At 36.2% G+C, this 15,671-nt stretch overlaps 1 pseudogene; it reads left to right on the top strand.

Annotated features, from left to right (window-relative positions):
- LOC100519046 (pyruvate dehydrogenase E1 component subunit alpha, somatic form, mitochondrial pseudogene) overlaps positions 1 to 4,211 on the top strand; it is a 47,610-nt pseudogene extending 43,399 nt beyond the window's left edge.
- The last annotated feature ends 11,460 nt before the right edge of the window (positions 4,212 to 15,671 follow it).

Genomic DNA, 15,671 nt, shown 5'->3' with positions numbered 1-15,671 from the left:
ACTGGGTTAGGGATCTGGTGTTGTCACTGCAGTGGTTTGGGTTGCTACTGTGGCTTGGGTTTAATCCCTAGCTGGGGAACCTCCACATGCTACAGATGCAGCTAGGGATAGAAAAAAATAAGAAAGTAATGACTTCAATGAGCATCTTCACATACATAGAAAAGTGTTAAATTCATTAAACTGAGATGTCTAATTTTCTTTTCATAGAAGTAATCTTTTGATATTCCAACTACTTGCTCTTTGTTGTAGAATTTTATACATGCCGACTCCTTCCTTACCTCTTCAGAGCAGTCTTTCTGAGCTATCTGAGAAGCTACCTCCCATCCTTGATGTCCTCAGAAAGTCCATGAGATAAAACATAATTCTCAACTTTTAGGTTGTGCATCTTTTTCAGTCCACAGTACTTCATAAAAACACTGAAAGGACACAAATTTCTTTTTTCTAGAGTGATATTAAAACTTCATAATGGATTCCTTGTCTTTAAAGGATTTTAGAGTTATAAATAAGAAAATCATGTCTTTTTCTGTAATAAAAAAAATTTCAGCAATCCTTGGGGATATGCTCAGAAACTTGGCTGCTGCATGACTGACTCATAAATTTCAGAAAAAAACAAAGAGTGATCAAAGACTAAGAATATATAGCAGCAACTCATTTGAAATATGCGCAGAATTGGCATTAATAAGCATCCTGTTTTTACAACTTACAGTTCATTGTGGTCTATGACATCACTCTTTTAACTGGGCAGGTTATCCTTCCTAAAAGCCAGCAGGAGGACTTGTCCTGACTCAGGACTTGAGCATCTGCCTGTGCAGAGCTCCTCATCACCACACCTGAACTGCCATGGTGTGAACTCATTTAAACTGATCTATCATTAACTTTTGTCTTTATGAGTCCAATTCTTGCCTTTGTTAGATACTGTCTTCCTAGGGGTTTCTCTCCTTCATATACATTTAAATATAAGAAATAACTAATTCTCCCATGGTATTGTGTTATCCTTTGATGATCAAACTCAGAGCCTAAACCACAAAGCATGGTTCTTTTGGGTGGGGTCAGTTTTTCCTTAATTAAGGAGGACTTTCAGCTTAACAGTTATTACATTTAAAGGCTTTATTTATCTATTATTAAAACCTTCTATATATCAAAAATACCCAACAAATGAAAGAAAAAAAATTTTAAGCATCTCCTTTGCCCTTTTTCTGTTTGCTCATCCCTGCTTTCCTCAGACCTTAATCATAAAGATGAGATCACTAGGGAACATTTAACCTAGCTTCTGATTTTGCTTTACACAATGTACACAATGCTTTGCCTAACCTGTTGATTCCTTTCCTAGATTAAAAGGAGTAGGAATGAAGAATTAAGTAGCTAAGGAATGACTCACTCTCTACCCCCAGCTTCCTTCTTTAGCAAACTTGCAGGTGGACCATGCAAGTAAGATAGTTTTCAGGAGAAGACCAAAAGTCAGCAGGTCTGAACACAATAGAAAAATTAGCAAGAATCTGACCTCCTTCCTTAATTGTTAACTGACATTTTTCCCCTTCTTCCCTTAAAAGTGGTCATAGCTGAGCAGAATCTTCAGAGTCTGGACATGAATCCACCTTTTCCCCTGATTGCAGGCTTTTCTAAATAAATCATCTTTCCTTTCTACTGACACTTGCCCCTCTATTATTGGCTTAAAAATATATTGTATTGAAGTATAGTTGATTTACGATGTTGTGTTACCTTCTGGTGTACAGCAAAGTGATTCAGTTATACATGCTTATATATTATGTTTTTTCATATTCTTTACTATGATGGTTTATTACAGGATATTGAACATATTTTCCTGTGCTGTACAGTAGGACCTTGTTGTTTATCCATGCTATGTAAAAGAGTTTACATCTACTAATCCCAAACTCCCAATCCATCCCTCCCTCACCTCCTTCCCCCTTGGCAGCCATAAGTCTGTTCTCTATGTCTGAGAGTCTGTTTTTGTTTCATAAATAAGTTTATTTGAGTCATATTTTAGATACCATATAGGGTGATATCATATGGCATTTGAGTTTCTATTTCTGACTTATTTCACTTAATATAATAATCTCTCAGTCCATCCATCTAGCTACAAATGGAATTATTTCATTCTTTTGTATGGCTTAGTAGTATTCCATTGTATATGTATATACCTCATATTCTTTATCTATTCATCTGTTGATGGACATTTATGTTGCTTTCATGTTTTGGATGTTGTAAATAGTGCTGTTATGAACATAGTGGTGCATGTATATTTTTGAATTATGTTTTTTCCAAGAGTGGGATTGCTGGGTCATATGACAACTCTGTTTTTAGTTTAGGTTTTGTCTGATTTTGGTTTGGTTTGGTTTGGTTGATTGGTTGTTTTTCTATGGTGTAGTGCAGTGGTTTGAGGTGGGATTTCAGTTACCAGACCAGGGACTGAACGCAGGCCACAGAAGTGAAAGTGCCAAGTCCTAACCAGTAGGCCACCAAGGAATGCCCCTATTTTTAGTTTTTTGAGGAACCTCTATACTGTTTTCCATAGTGGCTACACCAATTTACATTCCCACCAATAGTTTAGGATGGTTCTCTTTCCTCCACACCCTCTCCAAACTTTATTTGTAAACTTTTTAATGATGGCCATTCTGACCAATATGAGATGGTACATAGTTTTGATTTACATTTCTCTAATAATTAGTTAAGTTTGGCATCTTTTCATGTATCTATTTACCATATGCATATCTTCTTTGGATGTGTGTCAATTTAGGTCTTCTTCCCATTTTTGAATGGGTTATTTTTTTTTTTTTTTTTTGGTCATTGAATTGTTTGAGCTGATTGTATATTTTGGAAATTGAGCCCTTTTTTGTCACATCACTTACAAATATTTTCTCCCAGTCTGTAAGTTGTCTTTTTTTGTTTGTTTTTGTTTTCTATACAATAGCTTATAAGTTTGATCAGGAAGGAGACTTGAAGACATCCAGGCTGCATTGTTTGTGTCTTGAGAGTCACAGCTGCTGCCTCTGCTTGCACTCCCTGTGGAAGATACTCAGGCAGTCTCATACATGTTGTTGGGTGTTCCCCAGAAGCTGGCAAGCCGAGTGCTGGTAGCATCCTGTAATTTTGCAAATAATGCTACATTTGAAATGAAGACATGTGATCTTCACCTGCTGGAAGAGGACCCTCCCTTCACTAGGGTTCTCACCAGGGAAGATAAGCTCAAATACTACAGGAAGCTGCAGACCATTTGCCAAATGGAGTTAGAAGCAGATCAGCTCTATAAAGAGAAAATTATTTGTGGTTGCTGTCACTTTTGTGGTGGTCAGGAAGCTTGTGTGGACATGAAGGCCAGCATAGACTCCAAAGACCAACTGATCACAGCCTCATGGTTTTCACTTTACTCATGGACTTTCTGTGAAAGAAATTCTTGCAGAGTTTATAAGATGAATAGGAGGTTGTGCTAAAGGAAAAGAAAGATCCATACACATATACGCCAAGAATTTCTATGGGAGCAATGGCATCTTGGGAGCTCAGGTGACTCTGGGGGCTGGGCTTGCTTTGGCCTGTAAGTATAATGGAAAAAATGAGGTCTGTTTGACTTCGTATGGCAATGGCACTGCTAATGAGGATCAGGTATACAAAGCTGACAATATGGCAGCTTTGTGGAAATTACCTTGTGTTTTCAACTTTGAGAATAACCACTGTGGGATGGAAACATCTGTGGAGAGAGCAGCAGCCATCACTGACTACTACAAGAGAGACAACTTCATTCTGGGCTGAGAGTAGATGGAATGGATATCCTGAGTGTCTGGGAGGCCACAGGGTTTGCAGCTTCCTATTGTAGATCAGGAAAGGGGAACATACTGACGGAGCTGCAGACTTACCATTACCATGGGCATATGAGTGATCCTGGTGTCAGTTATGGTACCTGAGAAGAAATTCAGGAAATAGGAAGAGGGACCCTATCATTGTTCTCAAGGATAGGATGGTGAACAGCAGTCTTATCAGTGTTGAAGAATTAAACAAAATTGATGTTGAAGTGAGGAAAGAAATTGAGGATGCTGCGGTTTGCCACGGCTGATCCTGAAGCACTTTTGGAAGAACTCAGCTATCAGATATACTGCAACGACCTGCCTTTTGAAATCCAGGGTGCAAACCAGTGGATCAGTCCATCAGTTAACTGGAGCTGGTTACAGTTTCAGTGGGCTATGTGGCAGCAACTGTGAGGACTGCTTTGTGTTACCAAATTTGCTAAGGAGGAAAAACCCATGGAAAAAAAAATGTGTAGATTAAGATTGTATAATTGCATGTGGTTTGTAAACTGTTGATTAAAAAATGTTATTGCACACTTAAGAATTAATAAGGATATAATAAATTTTATTGTAGATTTACATAGGTCTAAAATAGTTAATATTTTGCTTAACCCTCTTTCAAATTTTTTTTAATCAATCTATATGATTTCATTGTATACTATTTTAACCATTATTTTTTAGGTTACTGAAAGGAGAAAAAATTCCTTATAATGCCTGTTCAACTCTGTCACCTTTTTGTTGGTGTGGAGGGATTATTTTCCTGTCTCTTTAAGTACCCAATAGCTAATGCAGTGTACCTTAGTGAGCATGTTGGTGCTAAATCCTATTCACACTGAACCATCATTTCTTCTTAATGAAACACAATTTTTAATTATAATGAGGCAGAGGGTGGAAGGACAATTCCATTTTTAAATAAGCCTACTTTATTTCACAAACCAAATATCCTAGTTTTCTCCATTTTTTATATTCAATATTAATATGAAGCTATTTTCTTAATAGTTTTCTATTTATATTCATATCAAACATTGAATTCAAGGCATATTCTTATCAAATTTTCTTTTTCAAATTTTAAGTTCAATGTCAGTTAATAGCAATATATGTAATTGTATAATCTAAAACAGTGGTTCCCAGCCTTTTTAAAATATTAAACATCAATTTTTTCACAGCTCCAGCTAGTGATTTTTCATTGAAGTAACTTAAAATTCATTTTTATGAATTTAATAATACTCTGGGATGTCAAGACTAGGTTTTGCAATCACTGTTCTCACCATACATACAATTCTATTCACCCTTAAAATGTGATGATAAATAAAAGGTTAAAAAGATTTTCCATAATTCTTTAAAACTTCAGATTCTTTAATTGTTTGTTGAACAAAGATATCTCTTTTGGGTAAGGCAGCATTATTCCTGTGGAGGCCAACAGAAGCCTTAACAACAAAGGTGTCAGCTCTTTGATCCCTCTGTCCCCTGGTTTAGCTGATTAAGCCTAATTTTAGTTTGCTGGGGCCCCCTGAATCTGTCTTCTACACTAGGAGACTGCAGTTCAGAGCCTTCAGAGGAGTCCACCACTATGAAACAAACAGGAGTCTCCTTTAGAGTTATAGCAAAAGATAATTTTATTTTTTTAAATTTATTTTATTTACTTATTTTTTTGGGGGGCTGCACCTGTGGCATATGGACGTTCCCAGGCTAAGGGTTGAATTGGAGCTTCAGCTGTCAGCCTATGCCACAGCCATGCCAGATCCTTTAACCCACTGAACAGGGCCAGGGATAGAACCCATGTCCTCATGGATACCAGTTGGATTTGTTACCCCTGAGCCACAAGGGGAACTCCAGGAAAAGATAACTTTAAAGTGACATCATAAAATACGAATTTAGGAGCCCTTAAAGCAAAAGCTATATAGTATATACTTCTAGACTTGTCTAGATTATCTGCCTAGTCTTAAATACATAACTAAAATAAGAAGTTCCTATTGTGGTTCAGGGGTTAAGAACTCTACATAGTGTCCGTGAGGATATGGGTTCAATCCCTGGCCTTACTCAGTGGGTTAAGTATCAGGCATTTCCACAAGCTGTGATGTAAGTTGCAGATGCAGCTCGGATCTGGTGTTGCAGATGGCTGTGGCCTATGGCTGTGGCATAGGCCTGCAGCTTCAGCTCCTATTCAACCCCTAGTCCAGGAATTTCCATATGCCAAAGGTATGGTCCTAATAAGGAAAAAAAAAAACTTAACATAGGAATATATACTCTTAACATATGGAGGTGACAGTTGTGCCCTAGTAGGAGTGAGACATGGCCTTAGAGATAAGTATAGAAATGCTGATGGATATGTGCAGAGCAGGCTACTTAAGATGACAAGGGCAGGGCCGATCTATGCATAATAGGACTTCCAGAAGGAGAAGAAAAAGAAAAGGGGATTTAACGTATATTTGAAGAGATTATGGCTGAAAACTTTCCAAATCTAAAGGAGACTGGTATCAAGATACAGAAAGCACAGATGGCCCCAAACAAGTTGAACCCAAACCGGCCCCCACAAAGGCATATTATAATAAAAATGGCAAAAGGTAAAGAGAAAAAGAGGATTCTAAAGGCAGCAAGAGAAAAGCAAGGCATTAATTATGAGGGAACCCCAATAAGTCTATCAGCTGATTTCTCTACAGAAACACTACAGGCCAGAAGGGAGTGGCAAGATATATTTAAAGTGCTGAAAAGTAAAAATCTGCAACCAAGAACACTCTATCCAGCAAGAACATCATTTAAAATAGAAGGGGAAATAAAGAATTTCTCCAACAAACAAAAGCTAAAAGAGTACAGCAATACAAAACCCATTCTAAAAGAAATACTAAAAGGGCTTCTCTAAATTAAAAACAAACAAACAAACAAACAAACCACGATGGAGGAAACCATGTTGGAAAGCAGTCACTTAAATAAGCCAGCACACAGATCTAAGCATGAAGATGTTAAAAAAAAAAAAAAAAAAAAAAAAAAGAGAGAGAGAGACATCAAAATCATACAGTGTGGGGAAGGGAAGTAATAAAATATATATTATTTTTTTACTTTAATGATGTGTTTGAGCCTATATGACTATCAGGCTAAAGATGACATGGGCATGAAAATGTAGGGTGCAATTTAAAGAAAGAAGGGCTTGGCTATAGCACACTGGCATCTCATATCTTTCCTCACTCTACTCCCAGCCAGGGACTGACTGGCAGTCCCTTAACTTTTCCTATTGGACATTTAGCTTCTGACCCTTGGCTTTTTCCTAATTTTAACCTTGGAAAACTCCAAACTCAGTTTGGAGTGAGGTTGGGTAGTTTTTGTTTTCTGACTAAGTCATAGAAAGGGAACTAACTTCAGTGAAGGAGTGAAAGTTACTGGCACTTTTTCTAGCTTGTACTTTAAAAGCCTAATCCACCAAAAAAGTCATTTTCTGTTATACAAAGTATTTAAGGCCATGCTTACTATATTAGCTTAGGTCTTCTTTAGTTATATCATTAAGAATATCAGAAAATGTGTAACCCTCTTCAAGAATCTGAAACAACTCTTCAAGAATCTGAAACAAGGGAGTGCTCATTATGGCATAGCAGAAATGAATCTGACTAGTATCCATGAGGATATAGGTTCTGACCCTGATTCCTCAGTGGGTCAGGGATTTGGTGTTGCTGTGAGCTGTGTAGGTCGCAGACACAGCTCAGATCCCACCAAGTGACTGTGGTGTAGATCGGCAGCTAAAGCTCCAATTTCACCCCTATCCTGGGAATTTCTTTATGCCCTGGGTGTGGTCCTAAAAAGCAAAAAAAAAAAAAAAAAAAAAATCTGAAACAAAGATCACCTACATCAGGAACTAAGCAGCTCTGTAATAATAGCATATGAATTTTTTTTTGTTATATACTTATCTTTCCAATTGTCTTTGTATCTGCTCCTTGCAGATGCAACTAGTCAACAAGATTTTTTATCTGTTCCTGGTCCTTGAGACCCAGGATGGGACACTGAGTTCTCTATAATATTTGTAATGATTAGAAATTTATTTTGTTGTATATTGATGTATAACAGTAGAATTCTTCAAAGAACAAGTTAGATGAAATAAACCCAGAATTAAAGAAAAAAAGAAAAGAAAAAACCTTTTAAATTTGATTTGGTCCCATTTGTGTATTTTTGCTTTTATTTCTATTGCCTTAGTAGACTGACCTAAGAAAACATCGGTATGATTTATGTCAGAATATGTTTTGCCTATGTTCTCTTCTAGAAGTTTTAAGGTGTCATGTGTTATATTTAAGTCTCAGTCATTGGATTTTGACCAGTGAGCAGTGGAACCTGAGTTTAGCAACAAAATCACAAGACAAACAGTTCATAGGGCTCTGAAAAATATAGTCCAGTTAAGGAATAAACTGAGAAGTAATTTATATTGCTAAATGGATCAAAATTTGGAACAAACTGCATAAGGTTGCATTATAACCTAAGTCTTCCAAATAATCATTAGCAAATACTTGGTAGACAGACCCAGAGGTGGATGTGGATATTAAAAGCAACGAATTTTGGAACAGGAGTTCCCGTTGCGGCAAAGCAGAAATGAATCTGACTAGGAATCATGAGGTTGTGGGTTTGATCCCTGGTCTCAGTGGGTTAAGGATCCAGTGTGCTGTGAGCTGTGGTATAGGTCACAGATGTGGCATGGATCTGGCATTGCTGTGTCTGTGGTATAGGCTAGCAGCTACAGCTCCAATTAGACCCCTAGCCTGGGAACTTCCATATGCCTCAGGTGTGGCATATGGAAAACAAAAACAAAACACCAAAAAAAAAAAACAAAACACCAAAAAAAAAAAAAAAAAAGAAAACCAACAAAAAAGAATTTTGGAACAAAAAGGGGGAAAGTGTATTCTAAGTTGATTTACCAGAGCCATTTCAATCATGGGATGTGTTTGATAGCTCTCCAGAAGCTTGAGGCTGGCCACATCTCCATCCATCAGAGGATGGTCTGGAAGAAGGGCTTATGAAGGATTTATGGTATACTTATGTTTTTGTAATTTGGAAAAAAACATATTCTGAATAAAGGACAGAATATTTTAGATTAACTTTAGGGAATTTCTCTGTTAAAATTGAGGAATTTTATTATATCAGAGTGGTATGTTATTGTTGATATTATTTTCCTGATCTTTCTTTTACTGATACTTGGGCTAAAAGCTATCCTCTGAGTAACCCCTGGTATTGCTATTTGAAAAGGAAATTTTCAGACCCAAGGAAACATCCTCCCTTTCAATGGAAGATGGAAACATGGACCAAAAAAGGAATTATAGCTAATGCCCAAACTGGTGCTTACGGAAGAGCTAAGACATGAGAACCTCAGCTATGACTACAATATTTTCCCCTACCCCCCCTCTTTTAAATTCATGAAATGTGCCTTTTATGAATGTACACATTCCTCTATTACTTCAAAATTCACAGAAAATAAAATCAGGAAGTTTAAGTACTTTTAATAATCAGAGTCCAGCTCTCAATTGAGCACTTTTTCTCATACAGAGCAACAAAGGCAATAGGATTTTTTTTTTTTTTGTCTTTTTGCCATTTTCTTGGGCCGCTCTCAGGCATATGGAGGTTCCCAAGCTAGGGGTCAAATCGGAGCTGTAGCCACCAGCCTAGGCCAGAGTCACAGCAATGCTGGATCCAAGCCGCGTCTGCGACCTACACCACAGCTCATGGCAACGCCGGATCGTTAACCCACTGAGCAAGGGCAGGGACCGAACCCGCAACCTCATGGTTCCTAGTTGGATTCGTTAACCACTGTGCCACTACGGGAACTCCGGATTTTTTAATTAATCAAAACAAAAGCATTTAAACTCTTTCAGAACACAATTTGCATGTGAGTTATACCATCACATCAGTTTATCTGATTTATGCTTTGCTAAGTACTATTATCTCATTTGGTCTTCACAGCAGGAATTATTATCCACCTTATACATATACACTTATATGACCTTTGACAAAATCCATTAACCCCTTGGTGCCAGGTCCGCCTTTTGTAAATAATATGAGTGGCTATTCTTTACCATTGTCCCTTTCTATTACATTTTTATAATTTATTTGGCCACTGTAATTCTCAGGCTATAAAAACAAAAATGACAAGCAAAATATTACTTCCCAATTATTCACTACTCTTCTTTCATACATAAAAAATACAGTAGAAATGCCACAAATGTTGAAATGTCTTACAAATGCTGAAATCCACTTCTCCATTCCATCTAGGAACTGAGAAATTTAAATATGACCTATATTTGAGAGACAACTGTTAATAGAACAATACATAGATTTTCAGGGAGTGGATTTACCTCACCTTAGTATTCAATGCTGTATAGGAAATGCAGTCAGGATCTGAAATAAGAAACAAAATTTTAAACAAAAGCCATGCATTCATTTTCCACCAAGTTTTCATTTGTTTTGCTTAATACTCTATTTGTAAGTAGACCTGACAGGTAAAAATATCCCCAGTGGTAAACCTTTGGTCTCAAAGTGTTTATCATTCGCCATGAGTGATTTTATAAATATAGCTTACTTTGGAGTGAAGTTGTAATGACAGCTATCATCAATAGGCTTTCACAAAGCATTTGCTGACCTTTAGACGCCACATGTAACAAGTATAGTCTTCAGCGTCTTGCTTAGAAGTTTCCTACCTCAACACAATTTTCACGTGGTTAACTCTTAATATACTAAACAAAACCTGATATTTCATGTCTTTTATTTCCCTTATGGTTATCTTATCCCATTCATTGAGTTCCTTTTATAGAACTCTCCTCTTAATCATTAAGTTTCAGGAAATATGTTAGGTTTTGAATATACAATGATGAAAATCAGTCATGTCCATAACTACTTGAAAATTACCACCTGGGGTTATTAGACAATAAAGAAGCAAGCATACATATAGAGTATAATTATAATTACTATTATTATTGGTTTTAGGGCCATACCCATGGCAAATGGAAGTTCCCAGGCTAGGGATCTAATGGACGTGCAGCTGCTGTCCTACACCATATCCACAGCCACACCAGATCTGTGCTGCATCTGTGACCTACACCACAGCTTACAGCAATGCCAGATCCTTAACCCACTGAGCAGGGCCAGGGATTGAACCCACATCCTCGTGGATACTAGTTGGATTCACTACCACTGAGCCACAACAGGAACTCCCCATATTATATTTTTGATAAACATCATGAAAAAATGTGGGATTCACTGAGGTGACGTGGGAGAGGGGGCTGTTTTAGAACCAGGAAACTAATAAGGCCAAGACTTGTTTGAGAAGTAAATGCCTGAAGGAGGGAAAGAAGCTGCCAGGTGAGAGATAGGCAAAGACCACCCCTTCTGTGCAGAATGGATTGCCAGACACAGAAACACCAAAGAAGGGGAGATGAGGTGCTTTATAAAACTCAAATTTGTATAGGTTTCAGAAATTTTGGTCAGCTCTAATTGTATTTCAATTGATGCTCTTGAAGTAAACCTTAACCTTGGTGTTTTTAGGTGCTTCAATTCTAAAGATTATGTCAGTTAAATTTTATTTTATTTTTTAATTGTTTAACTCTAAATTTTAAAAGATAAGGTTCAGATCTGTTGACTGTCTCAGATTTTAATGTTGAAAATTAATAAATCCTAAATGTTTACCTCTTAGAAAAGAATCTGCATTTTTCCACAAGACTGAATAGCTGTCTAGTCCACTATTGTAATGAAGAAATACATTCTCTAAGAGGCAGAGTTAATGTTGTTGACTGACATGCTGTAATTCAATGTTACTAAAGCATTGTTTACTATTAAGATCACAAAGACCTAAAGAGTGGGTAATAGTAAAGCAGGAAAATTTTAATTCCTCTCCTATGAGCAAAGGTGTTCTATGGAATGTCTTTAGAAGATAGTTTCTATCACGTCCTTGAATAGCTAGGAGATTCCTTCCCAATTCCTATATCATTACATTAGTATTGTTTTTACCTTTATTTAAAAAAAAATGTATAACTTCTCAAGTACCCCAGAGTGATTGGCAACTAATATCCATTGACGGTAGGAGAAACGCTGACATTATAAATGCTGTGGGTTCGAGATCCTCAAACTGTATTTACCAAAATCCTGGGTAGGTTGATAGGAAATTACATTTTTTTAACAACTTAAAATTTCTGATAACTATAATCTTAAAAAAAAATTTAAATAACTTGATAACCTTGATGTCCAAAATAGAAGCAATTATGTGAGGAGTATTTCAAAATGCATGTTTATGTTTGACATTATAATTGTGTTTTTACACTTACTTTGTTGCATGGTGATCATATAAAGTATCAATCTTTAATATTTAATACAGTGTTTTCTAAATCAAGATTTCATTCTGTATTATTTGGTAGTTGTTAGAAATAAATAGACTATACTAATTTTAAAATTCATTTTCCAGTCTTTCCTTTTAATTTCATGTACAAAGTAACATATCCATGAAAGCTGTTGAGGAGATTTCATTTTCATTTTTTATAAGGTATGCTTTTCCCAGAAACTGTTTTCACCTGGCCACAAGAAAAGGTTTTCATAATAAAGAAAATACTTGGAGAAGGAAATGAGCCAGAAAAGCTTAGAAGGCTCTGCTCAAATTATGCTAGAAAATACAATTGGGGAGTAGTGTTATGTTAATTTAACTATCTTATGTATGATCTATTTGGCCAGATGTTTAAAATATTCCTGAAAAAAATTGTGACACATATGGGAAATTAAATTGCCATGTTTTTAACCTAAAGTAAACTTTATATGGCTCTTTAGTCCTGATTTGTCTAATTCCCTTCACCCAAGAGGCTCAGTACAGAGTTTCCAGCTCTATTTCATACTGAATCAGTTCAGTATCTTCCCAGGCCTCATGTGAACAAATATGAAAGACCAGAAAAGTCAAGCTGCTCAATACAATAGGGGCTCATTAACATTGTTTTAACAAGCCTTTGCTTATTCAAGCTGTTGTCTAACATGCAGCTTTAATTTGAATCCACACTTCTCAGAATGGTAATGAAGACTGCTGAACATCAGTGTCTGCGCATATACAGGAGCACTCTGCATTTAATGCAACTAAGAAAACAGAAACTTTCAGACTCAAGCTTAATTTGACTTTGGATTAACCATTCTGACAACACTAAAGTTCTCTGTGAACTCATACAACTCAAAGAGAGATTAAGAGTACACAATAAAATAGTATATGCTTGACATTTACTTTTTAAAAAGAAATATTTAAATTTCTGCTTTGAAGGGAAGGTCATATTTTCTGTTCCATCACTGCATTAGAGATGTAACTGAAGGGAAGGTCATATTTTCCGTTCCATCACTGCATTAGAGATGTATCATGTGCTAATATGTGGTTTAAGAGAAAGTGCACAGAGCAAGATATGAATCTGTTTTGCTACGTAGAGCCACATGGCCTTAACCAGTTACTAGTGAATTTTGACATCTGTAAAATGTCCCCCTACAATAAGATCAGAAAATAAAATGTACTTTGAATGATTAAAATAAATATTAATAGTTTTATTCATAATTAATAAATCTGTGATGTTGCAGAGCTAATGTTGTGCACAATATTTTGAAATGTAAATTTTACAAATAATAAATCAGGGAAATATTAAAAATTACTATGCAGGAAAACATGTTTCTAGATTGTTTTTACTAAAATACAAAATAAAACATTTTATTAATTCTGAAAATGTGTTGCTTAAAAAGAGATTTTTCAGAAATTGAGTACAATGGTAAATATCTTAAATATGTATCTTTAGGCTTAGAATTATAAAAAGAAATAATTCCATTTGCTGAGAAACCAGTCTACTTAGATAAGACTGAAATTCTATTAAGGCAAAAAATAATCTGAAGTTTTCAAATATTTATACTAAAATTTCATCTTTGCCTGTCTTAATAACATAAAATATATTGTCAAGCTATTTGATTTTTTTTTTCCTTTGCTTATTTGCTGGTGAGCTCAATTATAAATTTTATTCCATACCCAAGCCACATTAAAACAACTAACAGCTAAAAGGTACATTCATTTTATTTTCCATAATTATCATCTTTTCTTAAAACTTTGCAATGACTTCCCATTTTATTCACAAGCAAGATTCTTGTTAATGGCCCATGAGCTTCTCCCAGTTATTCTCTAGTTACCAACCCAACCCCCATGAAGCTCTATTGATTATCCTCTAGTTCTCCAGTTACCTCTCTCACCTCATCTTTTATTTTCTTGTTACTGTCACTGGCAGTTCCTTCTGCCTCAAAAGTTCTTCCACCAGCTATCCTCTTGGCCAACTGCTTACTCCTTCAAGGCTTTGGTCATATGCCACTTTACCATGATGTTTGTTTTTGAATAGAAATTCAATTGGGATATCATATTTTGAAAAATCTTTTTCGTACTAACTGGTTCTCTGCTCTCTCACCTGGTTTTATTGTTTTTTTGTTTTTGTTTTCTTTTTATTTATTTATTTATTTATGGCTGTGCCAAGTCTCAGCTTCTATACACTGGCACCAAACTGAGGCAGACACAGTTGTGGGTGAAGCAGCAAAGAATAGCTTTATTGCTTTGCTGGGCAAAGGGAGCTAGTGGGCTAATGCCCTCAAGACTATGTGTCCTGTCCTGGAGGGATTAATGAAGAGCCTTTTGTTGTTGTTGTTATTGTTTAATTTTATTGGAGTATAGTTGACCTACAATATTGTATTAGTTTCAGGTGTACAGCAAAGTCAATTAACTGTACATATGCATATATCAATTCTTTTTTTCTTTATAGGTTATTACAAACTTAGCGAGGTCTTAGAGTAATTGTTCAAGAAGCAGAGTTGCTGATAAAGATCAAGGTTCATATTCTTTCCATTCAGAGATCTTCTAGAGATAGTCAAGGCTGACTTTGGGGGGTCTCATAATGGGCTCAGGTGGTTCTGGAGGTTATTAGAACTGTGACTTTATTTGTGGAACAAAGAATGCTTGTAAGAAGGGAGTATAAAGGAGTGTTCTTAAAAGAGAATAATACAAGGTATAGATATGCAACTAAGCAGAAAAACAAGTCATCTGCAAAAAGCAAGTCAGATTGAGTTTAAGTAGTTCAGAACATGAGGGAGGCATTTTAACTAAATTTTGTAAATCTAGTTGGTACAAAATCAAGACCCTTCCTCAAGGCTACACTATTGTTTCTTGACTGCTCTTCCCTGGGCTCTGAGCAGTGCCTTCTTTCTCTGATTAGCAACTGTTTGAACCTACCCTTTGGAACTCAAGGAATGTCATGAAGGCTGAATGAGGCCTATTTCCTGAAAACAAGAAACAGAGGACACAGAAAGGATTTTGTACCTGGGAGCCCCACAAAGTCCTGCTCTGTTTCAATTACTAAGCAGTGTAATTAATTTAGTTATATGTTTAATGAGTATAAACACTTCATATCCCTAGGTAGAATGCTATATTAAATATTAGATTAAATAATGTATTTATTAGTTTTGCTAACTTACTATTTTCCCAACAAAAATAAAAGTTTCCTACAGGTAAGAAATACTTTGTCTTTTATTTACTACCATATTACATATATTTTTATATTAAGTCTCAGTGGTTAACAAATCCGACTAGGAACCATGAGGTTGCGGGTTCGATCCCTGGCCTTGCTCAGTGGGTTGGGGATCTGGCATTGCTGTGAGCTGTGGTGTAGGTTGCAGATGCAGCTCCGATCCTGCGTTGCTGTGGCTGCGGCGTAGGCCAGTGGCTACAGCTCCAATTCAACCTGGGAACCTCCATATGCTGCAGGAGTGGTCTAAGAAATAGCAAAAAGACAAAAAAAAAAAGTTTGTCTACTGTTATGATTATTGAATTTTCCCAGGGGAAAAAAATTCCAAAAATTTAATATCAAGTAT

The sequence above is a fragment of the Sus scrofa genome, chromosome 11 (genome assembly GCF_054392235.1).
Source record: "Sus scrofa isolate SSC_HxYL_T2T_F1_AM1 chromosome 11, Sscrofa_HxYL_maternal_Yorkshire_Landrace_v2.0, whole genome shotgun sequence".
NCBI classification, from domain to species: Eukaryota; Metazoa; Chordata; class Mammalia; order Artiodactyla; family Suidae; genus Sus; species Sus scrofa.
This window is presented reverse-complemented; position numbering and strand designations above follow the sequence as displayed.